The sequence below is a fragment of the Brassica napus genome, chromosome C1 (genome assembly GCF_020379485.1).
Source record: "Brassica napus cultivar Da-Ae chromosome C1, Da-Ae, whole genome shotgun sequence".
Classification (NCBI taxonomy): Eukaryota; Viridiplantae; Streptophyta; class Magnoliopsida; order Brassicales; family Brassicaceae; genus Brassica; species Brassica napus.
In genome coordinates, this window is record NC_063444.1 from 32396390 (window position 1) to 32417549 (window position 21160).

The following is a 21160-nucleotide window of genomic DNA, read 5'->3' on the forward strand; positions in this document are numbered from 1 at the left end:
ATAACCCAGCCACCTCATGTAACTCAGCCGCCTCATGTCATAACTCAGTCACCTCATGTAACTCAGCCGACTCATGTCATAACTCAGCCACCTCATGTAACTCAGCCGCCTCATGTCATAACTGAGCCGCCTCATGTCAATCTTATTCATGTCTTCATGTCAATACTCCCCCTCAAGCTTTACCACAAAGCATGGTTAAGCTTGGAACCCATGAAGACATCTCTCATTAAAACCTTTTGTGTGAAAAACCCAATGGAACAAAAACACACAAAGGAAAAAGAGTAGATGCTTCATGGCTTAAGGGGATCATGATCTAGTTAAGTCTATGAGCCCCAATCTTGGGTGAATGTACTCACAGACTTTGGTGCTTGCTTCTTTGGTAAAGATATCAGCTAGCTGGCCTTCATTTCTAGTGTAGCAAGGTAAAATAATCTTCTGCTCCACAGCTTCTCTCACCTTGTGACAATCCACTTCGATATGTTTTGTCCTCTCATGAAACACTGAGTTTGAAGCAATGTGGATGGCCGCCTGATTATCACAGTGCATTGTGATTGGTGTTGTTGCTTCTATACCCAAGTCTCTTAGCAGGTTCCTTATCCAGATGAGCTCACTAGTAAGCTTTCTCATTACCCTATAGTCTGCCTCAGCACTTGAACATGATACCACTTTCTGCTTCTTGCTCTTCCAAGTGACTAAATTGCATCCAATGAAAGTGCAATAGCCTGTAGTAGACCTCCTATCTATCCTATCACCAGCCCAATCTGCATCACAATATCCCACAATCTCTGTGCTCTTGTTGCAACCCATCCATACACCTTGGCCAAGAGCTTCCCTTAGATATCTCAAGATCCTTTCTACCATATTCCAATGATGAATTTTAGGTGCTTGCATATGCTGACTGACTTGATTCACAGCAAAGCAGATGTCTGGTCTTGTAATGATGAGATAGATCAGTTTCCCAACCATCTTCCTATACAACTTGAAGTCTCCAAATGGCTCATTTTCAATCTCCCCCTCACGCAACACTTTGTAGCCTTCCTCAAGTGGTGTTTTGGCTCCTCTTTCCCTAAGCTTTCCTCCTTTGTTCAAGATATCGAGTGTGTACTTTCTTTGAGATAAGAAAAGCCCCTCTTTAGGGCAACATATTTCTATCCCTAGAAAGTACTTTAACTCACCCAAATCTTTAATATCAAAAGCAGACTTAAGAAAAGCTTTAGTTGAGATGATACCTTCCTTGTCACTCCCTGTGATGATGATATCATCTACATAGATCAAGATTACCACAATACCTTGCTTGCTTGTGAGAGTGAAGAGAGTATGATCAGGTTCTGACTTTACAAACCCTCTTCCATTAAGGGTTGTACTCAGCTTGTGATACCAGGCTCTTGGTGACTGTTTTAATCCATAGATTGCTTTCTTCAACCTTAGGACATTTCCAGGCTTGACCATGTCTTCTATACCAGGTGGTTGCCTCATATATACCTCATCTTCTAGCTCTCCTTGAAGAAAAACATTCTTGACATCCATCTGCCACAAATCCCACTCCAAGTTCACAGCAACTGTGAGTAGAATCCTTATGGTATGAAGTTTAGCTACTGGTGCAAATGTGTCTAGGTAGTTTTCTCCATAGACTTGAGTGTATCCCCTTGCCACTAGTCTTGTCTTCTTCCTCTCTGGTTGTCCATTTGAACGGTACTTGATGGTGAAGAGTAGTCTGCTGGTGACTGCTTTCTTTCCTTTGGGAAGCTCAGTCTCATGCCAAGTGTCATTCTTGATCATGGCTCCAACTTCATCTCCAACTGAATTTCTCCATTCTTCATGTTCTATAGCTTCTTCATAAGTTGTTGGAACATAGTCTTGATCTAGATTGCTGATGAAGACTACATGCTCTGGATGATAACTTGCAAAAGAACAGGTTGCTTGGATAGGGTGAGCCACTGCATTGTTGTTGAAGTACACTTTGGTGTTAACCCACTTGGATAGTTTCTTCACTCTGGTACACCTTCTCAGTGGTTGAATTTGTTGAGGTTCTGGTTCATTTCCATCACTTTGCGTCTCCATTTGAGTCTCAACATCTGCTTCTAATTGTATCTCATCTTGATCATGCAGATCATGTGCATGCTGAGTTTTATTCCCATTTGCCCCCCCCCCCCCCCCCCCCCCTCATGATCAGGATGAGTGACTCCAACATCTTCTACTGTTTCTTCTACAGCTTGGGTTGGGACTTCCCTGACCTTCTCTGGGTCTTTTAGTAAACTGATGCCAAGATTCTCCATGATACGCCTCAGATTGTCTGCCCTATCCGAGGGTGTTTGAGATAGATCTTTGAGCTTGTCCCAACTCTTCTCCTCATAATAGCCTCTGGATTCCACAAACTTTACATCTATGGAGATCAGAACCCTTCTTAATTCTGGAACATAACACTTGTAGCCCTTTTTAGTAGTAGAGTAGCCAATGAACAAGGTGAACAAGGCTTTAGTACTCCTAGCTTCAAGTTTATTTCTCAGTTCACCTTGCTGCAAAACATAGCACAAGCACCCAGATACACGCAAGTGATTCAGAAAGGGTTTTCTATGGTTCAGTACCTCATATGGAGTACGATCACCAAGCACTCTTGTTGGTGTGCGATTTATAAGATAACAAGCAGTCATGACTGCATCACTCCAGAATGTCTTTGGCACATTGATGTAGAACATCATACACCTAGCTACCTCCATGAGATGTCTGTTTTTCCTCTCAGCTACACCATTTTGTTGTGGTGTGTATGGACAGCTGGTTTGATGAATAATTTCATGTTTAGCTAGATGATTTTTGAAGGATGTGCTTGTGTATTCTCCCCCATTATCTGACCTGAATACTTTGATATTAACATTGAATTGATTAGTTATGTAATTCTGGAAATTAATAAAAGCATCTAGCACTATATCCTTAGTTTGAATCATAGTCAGCCAAGTATACTTAGATGTTTTATCTATAAAGGTGACAAAATATCTATGATTTTTCCTAGAAGTGCATGGAGCAGTCCAAACATCAGAATGTATAAGATCAAAGCAGTTTTCATAGATATTAGATGACTAAGAGAAAACAGTTTTGCAATGTTCGCCAAGAATACATGCTTCACAGCCATCACTTTTAAAAGAAACATCAGGTAATAAAAGGTTCAGTGCACGAGAATGGGGGTGGCCTAGCCTAGCATGCCATAATACATCATGATCTAAAACAGAAATTGAAGTAAAAGCAGAAGAAAAAATTGGAGACAGGCTTGATGTCTTCAAGTAGGTACAAGTCCTCCTTTGTAACACCTTTGCCAATCAACTCAAGGGCTCAATATCCTGGAACACAACCTCATTAGGACTAAAAATCACATTGCAGTTCAAATCAGTGGTGGCTCTCTTGACTTATAAAAGATTTGAAGCAAACGTTGGCATGTAAAAAGCTCTAGTATCTTTTTCAAACAACTTAAGAGTTCCTACACCTTTAATTGGTATTTTATCTCCATTGACAATCATGACATTACCCAAGATAGGTTCTATGTTTTTAATCAACTTAGCATCACTAATCATGTGGTGAGAAGCTCCTGAGTCTATAACTAAAGGCTTAACACTACTAGATGTATGCAGTTGATGTACTGATGTACCAAGAGCCTTAGGCAATTTATATGATGCACTGAGAGAGATACCAAGTGTGTTACCAGACTCTTTGAGAGCTTTGATGAGTGCATCAATGTCTGACTTCTTGATGGAATCATCTTGTGTAGCTCTCACGGCTGAGCCTCCACTGAATGTCAATGTCTTCCCATCACCATTAGTTGTGTTGCGCACAGAAGTGGATGGTCCCCCCATCTCACCGGAGAAGTTAGCTCTTGCATCAGCTTGGGGAGTTTTGAACTTTTGAGGCTTGAGGTGTGGATGAAGAATCCAGCACTTGTCCTTCCCATGGCCTTTCTTCTTTCAGTGATCACACACCCAAACCTTCTTATCTTCTAGTTTGTAAGACCCCTTATTAGCTGTGCCATCAGCTTTTGTCTCAGTACCTCCCTGAGCTTGGTTAGCCATGGTGAGCTCCCCTTTTCCTCCAAAGAGACCCACTGATCCTTGCTCCTTTTGTATCTGTGCACACACCTCTTCAAGTGATTGAAGTTCCTTGCTCCTGAGGATGTTCTTGATTAGATCATTGTACCCTGGATTAAGGGTGAAAAGGAGTGCAAAGACCTTGTCTTGCTCTCTCCTTACATTCAACACATCAGAATTAACAGTCCCTGGTCTTAACATCTCAAGCTCAGCTCACAAGGATCTGAACTTTCCAAAGTGTTTATCAAAGTCAGTGTCCTCTTGACAAAGAGTATTGATAGCCCTCTTGACTTCAAACACTCTACTGATGTTAGAAACATTTCCATACACCTTCCAGAGTGTATCCCATAGCTCCTTGGAAGTTTCACAGTAGGAGTAAGCTTCCAAGATTGAGGTTTCAAGACTGTTCTGGATGATAGACAACACCATGAGATCCTCCTGACCTCTTTCCTTGTCTTCAGCGACAGCACCAGCAGCATCTTCTTTGCCATCCTCTCCTAGCATGGTCTTTTTCTTTGGGTTCTTGCCCTCCTCAACTACCTCCCAGAGTCCTCTGCCTCCAAGAGCAGTTTTGACAAGTCTTGCCCACAGTAAGTAGTTAGTTTCCTTAAGGGTAACTGGAATCACAACCATCTTTGAGTTATTATCCATCAGGAACAGCTCAAGGTTCAGAAAGAAATGAGAGAAAAATAGGGTGATTTGCGGATGAGAAGGTCAAGAACAGTCCAGGAACATCAAGAACAGCTCAAGAACAGCTATTATCCAGTGGGTAAAGAGAGAAATTTTGGAAAAATAATCAGAGATTTGTGGAAGTAATGCTTGAGAATGAGTATAGAATAAGGTTCCAGAAGCTATTATGCTCTGATACCATGAAAGTTTAAGAGATTTAAGAGAAATCAGATGAAGAAAATGATGAGAGAATAGAGAGAGAGAGAGACATAAAGAATAAGGAACTTATTTCCTTAATATTTTTGTCTACACATACAATGGTTTTTATATTAACATAAAACTCAAGAGAGATAGTAAGATTTGCTGGTTAATAGGATATTCTAGGGGCTCCATTAGATATGAATCCAAATTCAAATCTGTGTTCACACCTTAAAGTCAACACTCTCCAACAGCTCTTTTTCGTCTCAACAACTCAGCCTCTTCATGTCATAACCCAGCCACCTCATGTAACTCAGCCGCCTCATGTCATAACTCAGTCACCTCATGTAACTCAGCCGACTCATGTCATAACTCAGCCACCTCATGTAACTCAGCCGCCTCATGTCATAAATGAGCCACCTCATGTCAATCTTATTCATGTCTTCATGTCAATACAGCATATATAATATAATGGATAAAATTTTGTTTAAGATACAGCTCCTCAAAGGCGTCGCTTAGACAAGTTGTAGAACCGTCATCATCTCCAACTCCAAGAGTCGTCTCTTTTCACAAACTTATTTATAGAATAGACCGTACAGGTTTACAGTTTTTTGGAGTTCATTCATCAGGTTCTCTCACCCGTTTTTTATCGCTCCCGTTTCCTTTAACATCCAATTCTCGGAACAAATTCGGACATATATGTTTGTAAACCATTTGTTTGTTTTAATATATCCCTAATTTGAAAAGGTTTGTTTTCTACATGCTCGTCGTATGTCTGATTAATTTATGCCTCTTTAATTTTGTTAATAGTCCTCTTTTTTAAGTATACATATTTGTTTCTGCAGTTTTTATTTTCGGGGTTTGTCGCTATTTGAATGTCTTTGCGATCAGATCTCTTTTTGAATGGTTAGCAGTGTGTGGAGGGAGATGGAGAGAATTGCGTCTTATTATTTGGCCAACGAACGAACCCCTTGTAACTTTCTTTTTCTCTCTTTCCTTTCTGATTTAGGTACTTTTCCCAGTTTTTGTATTGCAGTTTACTCGATTTTCATTGTTTTATCAATGATTTGGTTCGTGACGTTTTGGAAAACTGATATGATAATTGCGTATAACTTAAGTATATATTCTTCTTATTCAGTAAAATAATTCTCATGTGCAACACTTGTCTGTCCATGAGTTTAAGTGGGGAAGCTTGTACTTGAAGAACATGTGGAAAGTGAGCCAAGTTTCGATGATAATTCAATATTTACAAGGTTTCAAAATCATCGTTGCAATATTTACACGGTTTCAAATAAATAAATAAATAAATTGTGACGCCAACCTACTTACTGTGTAACTATATCATCATTATAACAACAACAGGAAAGATGATGAACGTGACGGAATCTCAAAAACCATAGCAAAAAGAAAATGAAGGCTTGTTGTACTTATGTATTTAATGCATATATCTGCTTTTGGGATTTGAGTGTTTAGAAGATGGATTTAATTATCTTGCCATTTGTCCCTCTACAAGATAAGACTACCAAAAAAAGATATGAAGAAACCAACGATGTGTTCGTAAATATATTTGTGTTGTTACTTTTAGATTCAGCGATGCTTGAAACTTGTCATGAAAGGTTACCCTCGCGTAGTATGTGAAGATGGGCAGCAAGAGGAAGGAGAACGCTTTCTTTTACCATGCGGAGAGTTTTAGGAGCCTAAGACAAGTATAAAAAAATTATATTAAAACTTATTTTTAATACAATCTATCATCTTCACCAAATACACGAGTGTGAAATTATAAAAAAAAAATAAGTTTATTAAGTAAATATGATATAATTCTATCATATTGAAAAAAAATAGTTGAATCTAGAAGGTTAACAAGTCGAACTCTAGTGGAAAGTATTATTGAATTTGGGGCCCAAAAAAAATTATATTAATCGGGGGCTTGACGCGAATGCCTTTTTCGATACACTGTAGGCACAACTTTGTTTCTTTAATATATACACGATTTTATCCGGTATCCGGGCTAGAATTCCTTGTGAAAATCAGAATATTTTTTGTTTATTATCATTTTTTGTTGGTCGTACCTGATTCAAAGAAGTTAATATATGAGGAATTTACACACAATAAAAAGCGGAATTTGTAAGATTATGGCTATTTGTGGATATAATATCAACTTTTAGATTGTATAAAATTGATCATTTAACTTTAGTTCTAATTCGGTTGCTATGACAATCAGTGAAACAAATAAATATTGTCACTAATAAAGTATTCCAAAAATATTTTCAGTAAAACTATATATGATATATGCAATTATGTATCTTATTCATTTAGAATATTTTTTATTAAAATGGTTTGTGGTTCTTTCTCATTTTACTTATATTATACATTTTAAAAATTCATGAAAAAAATAAAAGATCTGTATTTTTCTCCTTATTTTATTATACTTTGATAGCAAAATAAGATGATTTCTATAAAAGTATATATTGTACAAAGTGGCATATGTTTTTAACAAAATTAGTTCACTATAATAACTTAAAAATGCATAGATACTTTAATGTGTGTGTCTTTACTAATTGGTACTGACATATTTTTAATTTTATTACAACTAACTAATAAAAAATATAACTGCATATAAGTAAGTTATTTGTAACACATGTATTTCTTCAAAACAATTATATAAAATGTGGTATATTCATTTTTTTACAAAATGAGTTCCGTGCGATATCGCACGGGTTCCTTACCTAGTAATAATAATATGAAACACATTAAAAAAATTCTTAAAAAAAGTTATGATGGATTACATAGTTCGAACAAACAAAAATGAAAACAATTAAATCAATCTACTCTGAATTTGAGAAATAATCAGAAGGACAAGAATCTGATTTGTTGTCATACTATCCAATCTCGGCTTTTGATTTTGAGTGCACAACATCACCTAGTCCAAATCCGGTTAAGTCGACAACGAGTTTAACGGCTGCTAAATCATCAGTTGGACTTATGTGGCTGCTAGAGTTTGGCTGCAATGGACTCGAAACTCTTTGTACTTGGCCTCTTGGATAGCTTCATGAAACAACGATCAAGGATCATTTATTTTCCTAATGTGTGGTTAAAAGGCAGAGTTGTTGTACCAATCAAGGATCACTTCATGCTCAACAGTATTGTCGTACCAATTGCAATAAAAGACAGTGCGCCTCATGCCAATCATTCCCGGAAACTGAATTTCTAAAATTTAGCGAAGATTGCCTTAGTACACATCGTAGTCAGATGACGATGAAATACCAGAATCATTAGTTGTCCTCAAACAGTCTTCCTTTTGAACTGTGAATGCATAACCTCAAGTACAATATCTCGGACATGACTTCACTACATAATTTGGGCCACAAATAAACTGACAAATTTCCAAGGAACATATTTTCGTCGGGTTTTACCGACGAAATCCCCAATTCGACGGATAAGGAATTTTCGACGAAATTTTTTCCCTCTGAATTTTATCAGGATATATCATGTTTTCGTGTAGTGTGTGTGAGAGACATATTTTATAAATAAGGATTCATTTTTTCCACATTAGTTCGGATTAATATTTATATTTTAGTAATCATAGTGTCTATCCGAGTTATTAGTTAACTTGTACCAAGGTGTAGAAAGAATACTCAGATCCGAAGATCAAAACCGAACATAATCTGAAAAAAATAAAAATTAGAATGAAATGCAAAGAATTTGAAAATTTTATCTAGCGAAACGAATCAATAACAACTATACATTTTCTTATGCTCTTCATTTAACGTTTGAATTAGCATGATATGTTAATTTTCTTGTCCTATTTGTAATGTTTCTATGGTCTTTGATGTTTGTCTAGTCATTATAGAACTTGTTAGGATCTTGGAAATTTTTTGTGTATTTGTTTTCATCTACATACTTTGGTTTGAATGGTCGTCTATGCATATATTTTACATATTATTTGAGAAACATTATAAATTGTGAGCTATGTCATGTGTCATCACGATAATGATTCTTAGAATTTTTAGAAAAATATGTTTATCCATCTAAAATATTAAAATTATACAAAAAAAAATTAAACCATAATTTTAGTTTTGGCCACAGTAATCTATGATATAATATAGATTCTTAATTAATTTTTGTTGACAAACTCTAAACCAAGGACTTATGAACCAACCTACATTCACTCATCTATGTTGAAAATAATTAAATTTCATATAAACTAAATTTACATCACTAAAAAATATTTATTATTACATGATTTCAAATTTTACCCATAAAAATATTTTTTTATAAAAATTTTAAATTATTTTTAAGATCTAATCCATGAGAAGAATTTCTCTGAAAGATTTCTGGAAGACTTATGGAAGACTTCTAGAAGACTTATGGAAGACTTCTGAAAAACTTATGGAAGACTCTTGAAAAACTTATGGAAGACTTTGATTTAGGCGGAAAACCTAAATTATTCCAAAATTTAGGCGGGAACCATAAATTCTACTAAAATTTAGGCGGGATGTGTCTCCAGACTTTATTTAAGTCTTCTGTGAGTCTTCCGGACCTTAAAATCAATTGACTATGCAAAAAACACTTTCTTAAACTTAAAAAAAAACTTAGAAAATGTTTAAATCAAGTTATTAGATAGTTATAAGATAATCAATTGGGAGCACGAAATGTAAGGGCATCCCTCTCACCTCTTCATTCGGAGATGGAGGCATTGATTTGGGCGATGGAATGTATGCGAAATTTAAGGCAGTTTCAGGTTACGTTTGCAACGGATTGTTCTCAACTGGTGAAGATGGTTTCAGAACCAGAGGAATGACCAGCATTTGAAAGCTACCTGGAAAATATCAAGACTTTGCGACAAAGTTTTGTCAACTCAGAAATTGTTCATGTTCCTAGGACGGAGAACAAAAGGGCGGATAGCTTGGCACAGAGTGCTCGGCAACAACTGTCTTTCGTCGTGCACATGGATGTAGTTTTACCACCTTGGTTTACAGAGTCTACATGAGTCTGTAAATGTTTGCTGTAAAAAAAAAAAAAAAAAAATAGTTACTAAACATATATGGGTCAATTTGAAAAAAAAAATGAAGGTAAAATTTCAGAATCTAACCCTAAAGATACATACAATACTATAATATATGTTACCAAACCCTAAACCAATGACTCATGAGCCAATATATATTCACTCATCTATGTCAAAAATAATTCAATTTCAGATGAACTAAATTTACATCATCGAAAAATGTTTATTATTACATGATTTCAATTTTTTACCCATCATAATATTTTTTTATAAAATTATAAAATTATTTTTAAGATCTACTGAACGAGAAGACTTACAAGGAAATCATCTTAGAGAAGACTTATAAAGAAGTTATCTTAGAGAAGACTTCTTTAAGAAGACTTACAAAGAAATCTTCTCTAACGGAAGGTTATAATGGTAAAATTGAATACATGTTTTTTGTTTGTTCATAAGGAATCTGTTGTAATTTCACTAGGCTTTTGGGTTATTTTTGTATTTGATTGAATTTAGGGTATACTTTTGTATTCAAAATGAAGCGAGTATTTTTGGCAAATCACCCCCCCCCCCCCACCCCGAAATGGCCCGAAATATTTTTGGCCAATATATATTCACTCATCTATGTCAAAAATAATTCAATTTCAGATGAACTAAATTTACATCATCGAGAAATGTTTATTATTACATGATTTCAATTTTTTTACCCATCATAATATTTTTTTATAAAAGTATAAAATTATTTTTAAGATCTACTGAACGAGAAGACTTACAAGGAAATCATATTAGAGAAGACTTACAAAGAAGTTATCTTAGAGAAGACTTCTTTAAGAAGATTTACAAAGAAATCTTCTCTAACGGAAGGTTATAATGGTAAAATTGAATACATGTTTTTTGTTTATTCATAAGGAAGCTGTTGTAATTTCACTAGGCTTTTAGGTTAGTTTTGCATTTGATTGAATTTAGGGTATACTTCTGTATTCAAGCGAGTATTTTTGGCAAATCACCCCCCCCCCCCTCCGAAAATAATAATCACCAGCAAAAAGAAATTGTGATTTGGGCTGGATCGTTTTAAAAATTGTGATTTGGGCTATAATTAAATATGATTAATAAAAAGCCTATTAAGCTTCAGTTACTTTTTTTTCTTCAGGAAGAAACCAAACAGATTCATGTTAACCAAGTAAAAACAAACTTTTTATTTCTCTCGAAACAAAGCTAAAGATCCAAGCTATCTCTATTTCTCTACGCCATCGTTAAGCATAGAGACTGCCATCTTATGTTTCCCACTAAAAACTGAGAAGATGTTTGCAGATCGTTAATGAATAACGCTAGTATATAAAGGTTTGGACCTTGTGTTTTTTTTTTACAATCAATTTCTGTTTTCGATAATCTTTTTTTTTTTTTTTTTTTGATAATCTAGGGTTCTCCACTTACGTGGATCATTCCCTGGGTCCGGTTAGGCAGCGGTCCACTTCATCCAGGAGGGCTTAAACCTGGGCTGGGGACAAGGCCCAACACCCAGTACCGCATTTGATGACAGGATGGGCAGTTCCTCTCCGCCTGACGTCGAACCCGGGAGCATGACAGTTGGCCCTCAAGATCTTTACCAAACGAGCTACCACATCCCGTCTGTTTTCGATAATCTTTAGTTTTTGTATTCTTATATATTGATAGCTGTCGATCTAAATCCTATAGAATGAATCAGCGGGAGCACCTGTCAAGCTCAGAAATTTCTTGTAGTAGATATGTTTGTAAAAACTCACACGAAATGGCCGATTTATCAATTTATTTTCTACAACACAATTGTTATGAAGACAGGTTAGTGCAACAAATAAAAATATAGTTGTGTCCCGGTTTGTGAATTGATATCGTTTTGTCACTTTGTGGAAGAAAAAGCTTTTAAGGAAAACAAATTTATTGTTAACAGATTCTTTTAAAATAGTGACTCATCTTTTGGTTTTACTAGGAGCATTGCCTCTGCGCAAGCGCGGAGTTGTGGACAGAGTTCTTGTTTCATCTCAATATTTGTTAGGGTTACTGTAGTTGTGAATTTTGCGTTTTGAGTTATTTTTCAAGTTTTTTTTTATTGTTATAGGGTTAGAGTTGTTATGATGAACTGTGTATGCATTGTTCTCCACTTATGAAAGACTAAACTGTGTTAGTAATGTGATTGATATGGTTCGTGTTGTTCTTTGCTGTGTCATTGAAACTTATTGTTTGTTTGTCTTTTTAATTTGTTTTTTGTACTCTTGAGAGTACATAAATTATATTAAAGTTGTTGAGAGTACCTTTTGTTTTTGGATATTTTTTCTCCGGTTTAGTTGTGTAAGTTGTGTGTATTAACTAATAATTTTTATTATCCTTATTATGTTTGTTATATGTTTTTACTTTATTTTTAAACTTGTTGCTCTTACCAGACCTTTAAAACAAATACATGAAAACTTGTAAAAATAACTATAAAATGAATGACAGTTCTGAGTATTTGGGCTTTAACGAGTTTTAAATGAATTTATGTATTTCTCATAAGAAGACAATAGCATTGGCCTGTTGACATTGGGCATGTAAGCTATTTTTACAAAACAAGAGGAGAGAGCAGGTGGAGATGTTGTTGCCGCCTTTGTGTCTGTCGGGATTTTCTCTTGTATCTCCTGTTGTGGTTGTGTTTGTTTATCCTTTATTTGATGGGTAATATGTAAACAAAAATCATTGTTAGTTGTATTTATCAGAGTTCATAACTTACTCTGCTTTTTTTGTTTAGGTAATTTCACTGATTTTGGTTGTCGTCTTCGTTGCGAAAGTAAGTTTGTAAATTGTTAAATAGCTGGCCGTGTAGTTTGTATTTGTTTAGCTGACTCGATGTATGTGTCGCTGCGAAAGTAAGTTTGCAAATTGTTAAATAGCTGACCGTGTAGTTTGTATTTGTTTAGCTGACTTGATGTATGTGTCGTTGAATTTTAGTTGAGGTGATTGGTTTGGTATATTTGTTTTGAAGTTTATTTCTAAGATTAGATAAAAAAGAGAGGTGATCATTAATGATTCGTCTTTTTTGGAATTCTAGTTTTTGGTGTTTTGATTGTTTGTGTTGTTGTGGTTTCTTTTAAACTGTAAAATAAAAGTTTTTGTAAAATTAGTTTGATAAGTAAGGGAGATAAATAGACGACCACAAAATTTGGGTAGAAAATATTTTTTTGATTATTGATGTTAGTACAATAAAGATAATAATATAAAGAGAATTGTGTGTTAATTGTTTCTTACGGATCAATGAGGAGACGGATAACGACTCGAGTTGTTTCTTTGTTAAGGTCAGAGCCTTGGACAGAACGGATTTACCCAACCACATCTGCGAGTTCAAATATCAGTTATGATAACAAAGCATATTATAAACCCAAATGCAATATGATAATATACTTGGGAGTTCTAGGTTTGTGTTCGCAATCACTTGGAAATTGTCAAACAGTCTAATTATGATTGGAGATTGATCTCAGGAGCATCCGTGACGACTTCATCAATAATAGTTGGTGAGATGAAACGAATGAGGAATGAATGATCAATTATCTTGTACATGCTTGAGCACCTAGCAACCTCAAAACGATCGAATTTCACAATGGAACCGGCTTTCAAAGATGACATGTAATGATTAGCACGTCCGGTGGGAATAAACCTATGAATCACGAAATCTGCAAATAATATTATTTAACAAAGAATCAAGAAATCAATTAAAATAATTATGTTAAATATGTGTGATAAATCGAAGATTAACTTACCTTTTCATCAAGGAAGAGAACTGTGATTCCCATAAACTCACTGTCTTTCTTGAAGTTCAGGGAATCCCATAAGCGAGGAGGTTAGAGGCTATGCTCTGACTACTACGACCAACACGGAGAGACTCAAAGGTTGAGTGACGGATGCCGGGAACGCCGGTTTGAAGAACTGGAGAGGCAGAGAGACATTTTTTAGAAGATCGTTAAAGTTAAGAGTAATCAATGAGTTTTGTGGAGATGCAGATTGGGTTCATTAAAGATGAGAATCATATATATAGGGTTTACAGAAAAGCTACAAATCAGGAACATTTAAGATCAAGGGATTTGAGATGGGGAGATAAAGAATTCACCGGTAAAAAATAGATTACGAACAGACACACGGCGCAACTCTGTAACTCAGACTTGTCTGAGACAATGATGAAAAGAACCCTAACTCGTGTTAAACGAAGACAGTTTACAATATGGAAAAACTATAATTGTTGTTTTTTCATATAACGTGATGAACCTCATTTAAAATGAAACTCATAATACACTTGTAGGCCCGGCCCACAGGGAAAACCGAACAAGCAAAGGTTTCCGACCTTCATAATTATATATTAGTTTCGGCCATCAATGTTCAAAGTATCGTTTAGTTTAGTTGTATAAATATTGGTGTTTATATCTCAATAACCCGAGTTCGAACCACAAGCTTGACACTTTTTAAAAGTGGAACCCACCAAAATACTGACGTGTCGCCTCAAGAAAAAATGAACTGTACTATTATATTATAGATTTTGATTAGTTTATTCTAAAAATAAAAAAAAAAAATATTAATTTAGTGGTATGTGATTGTAATTATTGGGAAAAAAATAGGGTTAAGTAAAAAATATATTTCAATTTTAATAATTTAGATGTTATAAAAGAGTTCATTGGTTGTTATCTGTTCCAAAATAATGTATTAACAAACAAAACATGTATCATTTAATAATAACTATTGTGTAACATCTTATATTATTTATCAATTAACCGCAGTAAATTGTTAACCGCCAGTGAAATATGTAGTCAGAATGATGATATAAAATACTAGAATCCACTAAAACGTAAATATTTATCTGCTAATATATCAATAAAAATGTTACTATATTAAAAATGAAAAGTTTTGAACAAAAAAAATATAAAAACAATTATAAAAAAGAAAAGTTATAGGATAATTTTCTCAAATATCACTTTTAAAGTTTTTGTCCATCAAAAAAGAAAATGACCAATAGCCCATTTTTATTTTGAAAATTTTAATATTTATTTTTATTTTTTAATTTGAAATTTTATCTCCAAAACTCAATCCCTTAACTCTAGTAAGTCTAGATTAGTTAACCCAAAGGTAAAAATAAATTTTTATTTTTTAATAAAATTTATTTTTGTCATTTTCTTCGTTGAAAACTATTTTTGTGACAAAAATTAAAAAAAGATTATCATAGTAAATTTTAAAGTTAAAAAAGAAGAAGATAAACTCTTTAAATTGGATAAGAAAAAAGGATAAAAAAAGAAGGAAAATTATACAACCGACTCTGTAATCTATAAACAACGTTAACCCTATAAGGCTATAACATTAGTTATCATCACCGAAGTACACAATAGAGGAAAGAAAACTGCACAATGAATCCCTCTAGCTTCCGATCCAAATCAACCATTGATGTGGATGAAGCCATTAAGAACCAAAACGACATAGCGATGGTCGTTTCGAAGGACCTCTTCTCTAGCAAAGCCAAACATTCTAACTCCGTTTTCTCATAAACAACGCGCTCACTTTGGCGGCCTCTGGTCCCGGTGAGATTCTCATCGACGGTTCTTCATTCTTCAGTGAGATCCTCTCCTTCCTGAGGGCTTCTTCTACCGATGAACTCAACGCTGTCTTCAGCAAGATCGTTCCCGTCGTCTTCGCTGACCGTAGCGCGAACGGTGGACCGAAGATCTCATCCATCAATGGTGTCTGGATCGAGAAAACGCAACCCGTTGATCCATCGTCAAAGGATCTCTTTGAGAATTTCTTCAAGGCTGTTTTCGATCGTGTAGACTTCCTATCAAAGGTAAAATTTTTATTACTTTTTCTTTAAGTAGACTCTGTGTATATGCTCTTTTTTTCTGATATAACTTTGATGCAATAGGCTGAACAAGTGCGTAGAGAGCTGAATGAATGGGCTGAAGTTCATATCAAAGATCTTCTTCCTCATGGATCTCTTACAGACCAAACCGTCGTTGTTTATGGAAACGCATTGTACTTCAAAGGACAATGGGAAGTTCCATTTGACAAGTCTTACACAAAAGACAAAGAGTTCCACCTTCTCAGTGGAACCTCGGTCTCGGTGCCATTCATGAGAAGCTACAAGAAACAATACATACATGCTTATGATGGTTTCAAGGTCCTCAGTATACCTTATCGCTGTGATGGTGATGGTAACAGTGGCAGTTTCTCAATGTACTTTTATCTCCCGGACAAGAATGATGGATTGGATTATCTTATCAAGGCAATGGCATCTACTTCTGGATTCTTGGATTGTCATGTTCCAAGTCGCAAAGTTGCAGTTAATAAATTCAGAATCCCAAAGTTTAAGATTGTTTATGGAGTAGAGGGCAAAGACTTGGGCTTACGTTCAATTGATTTGTACCATAAAGCATGTGTGGAAATCGATGAAGAAGGCGCTGAAGCCGCTGCTGCTACTTTTGTAGGCGGTTATGGGGGTTTATATAGGGAGCCTCTGTTATCAGATGAATTCCCCTTGAGGGGATCGTAATATTAATCAGGCTATATAAAGTCAAGTGTATTACAGATATCTCGGAAATACAGTTGTGATCTTAACAAATCAAGTACAACAGAATTAGGAATATGCTCATATATTCTTTCACCCTCCCGCAGTTGAAGCGTCGTAAGGTATGACATTGAGACTGGTTCGAAATTCTTCAAAGAGAGTCGTTGGGAGGCCCTTTGTTAATATGTCTGCATATTGCAGGGAGGTCGGGACGTGTAACACCTTTACTTCACCAATAGCGACCTTCTCCCTGACAAAGTGTATGTCAAGTTCCACATGTTTGTTCCTTTGATGTTTGACAGGGTTAGAAGATAGGTACACTGAGCCAATGTTATCACAGTAAACGATTGAGGCTTTGGTGATCTTGAAATGAAGTTCCAGCATCAAATTTCTTATCCAGCTGAGTTCTGCAACAGTGTTGGCAACCCCTTTGTACTCCGCTTCAGAACTTGATCTTGAAACAGTTGGCTGTCGCTTTGATGACCAAGAGACCAACGTTGAGCCAAAGAAAACACCGAAGTCTGACGTTGATCTTCGCGTATCGGGACAACCGGCCCAGTCCGCGTCGGCATATGCAGTCAGTGTGTCGATCTTGCCTTTGTAAAGCTACTGTCCATGATGAATAGTTCCCTTAATGTATCTTATGATTCGCTTGAGAACCTGCAGGTTAGGGATTCGTGGATCATGCATATAGAGACAAATCTGGTGGACTGCGTACGATATGTCCGGGCGCGTGAAAGTCAGATACTGCAATGCCCCAACAAGACTACAATATTCAGTAGGATTAGGAATTCTTTCGCCATCTTCAGCTGATAGATTGGATTTGACGTCAACCGGTGTAGAAACATGTTTGCAGTCTGTCATGTTTGCACGAGCGATGACATCTCGAGCATAGGTCGATTGACTGAGGAACAGACCGTCTGCGTTGAAGTCGGCTTTGATTCCTAGGAAATGATGTAGGCGACCGAGATCAGTCATTGCGAATTCTCTCTTTAGCGCCGATATGATCCTGTTGAGCAGAGTATGTGATGAGGCTGTCAAAATGATATCGTCGACATAGAGGAGATGTATGCCATGTCTTGACCTTTCCTGAAAACAAACAAAGAAGAATCGGCCTTGCTTATGGCAAACCCCATGTTAGATAAATATTTTGTAAATCTTGCGTTCCAAGCCCGAGGGGCTTGTTTTTAGCCATAGATCGTCTTTCGAAGCTTGCAAACATAATCTGGATGATCTTTGCTCACGAAACCCGGAGGCTGATGCATATAAACCGTTTCATCAAGTTTGCCGTGTAAGAATGTGTTTTGTACGTCCAGCTGATGGATAGGCCAGTCATAAGCCACTCCAATGTTGAGAACAGTACGAATGGTAGCTGGTTTTACCACGGGGGAGAAGGTTTCGTCAAAGTCAATGCCTTCTTGTTGTGATTTACCATTCGCGACCAGTCTGGATTAATGGCGTTTGAGGTTGCCATTTGCGTCATACTTGTGTCTGTGTAGCCACATTGATCGTACTATATTAACATTCTTTGGCAGGGAACCAAATCCCAACTTCTAGTTTTAATCATTGCATCATGCTCATCACACATCGATGGGTTCCAGTTTGGGTCAGCAAGGGCTTGGATATAGCTTTTTGGTAGTGGTGGTTTGCTGGTTGTGAGAAGAGAAAGCACAGATTTTGGTTTGTGAATGCCATCCATTGCTCTCGTTGTCATGGGGTGACGAGGAGGAGCAGGTGCTTGCGGCTGAGGGGAAGGATTTTGTGTTTGAGGAGGCTCAGTGTTTGGCATTGGGCTTTGAAGAATCGATTGGAAAAGAGGTGATGATTCTTCATTATGATCAAGGAACTGATATTTGGATATCTGTTGTTTAGAATTTGCAGCAGGAAAATTTTCCTCATCAAAATAGACATGTCTCGATATGATTATTTTTTTGGTTTTTAAGTCGAGACAGCGGTATCCTCTGTGTTGAGAAGGATATCCAATGAATAAACAGGGTGTTGATCTTGGAGCAAGCTTGTTAAGATGAGAGTAGTTGAGATTAGGAAAGCAGAGACAACCAAACACCCATAGGTGATGGTAAGTAGGATTCTGCTGGAAAAGAACAGTGTGAGGAATCTGGTTTTGTATTGCTGCAGATGGAAGAATATTAATGAGGTGGACAGCGACATGGAGAGCTTCTACCCAGTAGCTTGGGGAGAGCTTTGCCTGAGCTAGTAAAGTCCTTATCGCATTGTTGATCGTTCGGATCATGCGTTCGGACTTACCGTTTTGCTGAGACGTATGAGGGCAGGAGAAGCGAACTGATATCCCATTCGTATCGAAATGTTTTCGAAATTGAATGCTGTTATATTCTCCGCCACTGTCGCACTGAAAAGATTTTATAGTGGTTTTGAATCTGTTTTGGATGTAAGCTGAAAAATGAAGAAATTTGGTAAAGACTTCGCTTTTCTTTCTGAGTGGGTAAACCCAAACATAATGAGAGTATTGGTCTAAGAACAAGACATAATAACGAAGATCGCTTATGCTTGGTTCTGGTGAAGACCAAACATCAGAGTGAACAATTTGAAAAGGGGAAGTCGTTTGTGTTTGTGAGTTTTGAAATGGGAGTTTGGTTTGTTTGATTTATTTTTATGGCCAAGACGTTTGTGCCATAAGAAAGGAGAGGAAGCCAAGAGAGCTGTTGAAGTTGATGGCGACTGTTTATTGAATGAAGCTGGAAGGGGATACAGATCGCCTGAGCTCTCATAGCGGAGCAGAGTTTTCTTGGTGAGAAGGTCCTTCACAGAAAAGCCAAAAGGATCAAAATCAACAGAGCACCAATTATCACGGGTGAATTTACGAACAGAGATGAGGTTTTTAACAATTTGTGGTGTTACCAAAACATTTTTAAGAGATAAAGGTCTGGTGGGAGTAGTAAGAACGGAAGAACCAACAGATGTTACCGGAATGCTGGAACCATTGCCCACGATGATGGAATGATTGATGCAATTATTATTACCAGAAGAGAGATTACCTGCAGTGTTGGAGATGTGTGAAGTCGCTCCAGAATCCATGAACCAATCTGCAATTCCATTATCGGGTAGAAACTCTGTAGTATAAGCCTCTACAAAGGGTTGAATTTCTGTGAGCTTAGCTTGATGATTGTTGTGGTATGCAGGTCTCTGAGACGACGATGACGCAGAAGGGGGACCGCGATATGTCGTATGTTGATTAAACGGAGTCCAATTTGAAAATTGATTGGGCCAGGGGACCATTGGGCCTGCATTGGACCACATTTGAGGTTGGGTCCAGTAGTTAAAATTGGGTCTGCCTTGATATCCATTGCCTCTTCCTCGATAGCGATTGCCTCTCCGATTGCCACGGTAATTGTTCTGGTTGTTTCGTGACTGTTGATTGCGGCGAGGTTGGTTGCCGGTGTCGTTGTTGTTGGTCGATTGGGTAACCTTTAACGCTGAGGAGGAAGACGAGGTATCAGTGTGAATCGCAGCCGGTTGTTTGTGTGTCTTCTTCAGTCGTTGTTCCTCCATCTCTAGCATGGATTTGGCATTGTCAAAGGATGGGAATGGTTCCTTGTGCTTTATCAAGTTAACGATATTATCATACCGTTCGTTCAGGCCATTTAGCAAGTACATGACCAAAGTTCTTTCGTTAACTGGTGCGTCGACATTGGAGAGGAGGTCAGCAAGTGTTTTAAGCTTCATGGTGTATTCTTGAATTGTCTGATTACCGATCTCCGTTGTCCGTAGTTCGTTGTCAAGCTGAATGGCTCGTGCTTCTTTGTTGTTTCTGAATTGGTTTTCGATGCGGAGCCAAACGTCTCGAGCCGTGCCGCCTGTCTTGAAGCTCGATTTGAACAGCGGTTCGGTTAGAGTACCATAGATCCAGAGCTTAACCAGGCCATCTCGCTTGTGCCAGTTGGCATCGTCATCTCCATTAGGTTGCAGGGTTCCATCAAGGTGTCCAAGGACATCAAATGTCAAGCACTGTGTCATGAACAGCTCTCTCCAAGCATCATAGTTATGCTCAAGAAAGTCGAGCTTAATTGGTATGTGAGTTTTTATATTGGTGACTCCAAAGGCTCTTTCAAGCGGAGTGGTCTAAGCCATGGTGTTTTTAGAAGAATAGAGAGAGAAATAGAGATTGCGTGAGAGAAGAGAGAGATAAAAAAAAAAGAAAAAAAATTCAGAAGCTACTGTAGCTCTGATACCATGTTATCAGATGAATTCCCCTTAAGGGGATCGTAATATTAATCAGGCTATATAAAGTCAAGTGTGTTACAGATATCTCGGACATATAGTTGTGATCTTAACAAATCAAGTACAACAGAATTAGGAATATGCTCATATATTCTTTCAGCCTCCAGAGATGATAGATTTTGTGGCAGATCATCCATTTTTGTTCTTAATTAAAGAAGACACAATTGGAACTGTTTTGTCTGCTGGTCAGATCATGGACCCTTCCGACAAATCTTCTTAAGGGGGGGCCAAGGTCCAAGCGGGATTTCGGTTTGGTTATATGGCAAAAAAGTGTGACCGAATTAGTTGAATATTGTTTGACCTTTTTATTCATTAATGTGTTTTTAAATTAACTGATTCATATTTATATGTTTGTTTATTAGTAAATTCTCATCAATCGAATGATATAATTTATTTTTTATTTATAAATGGCAGTTTACTTGT

General features: G+C 36.8%; 1 pseudogene; it reads left to right on the plus strand.

Annotated features, from left to right (window-relative positions):
• The first annotated feature begins 15239 nt into the window (after positions 1-15239).
• Positions 15240-20957, plus strand: LOC106373712 (annotated as a pseudogene).
• Positions 20958-21160: the final 203 nt, after the last annotated feature.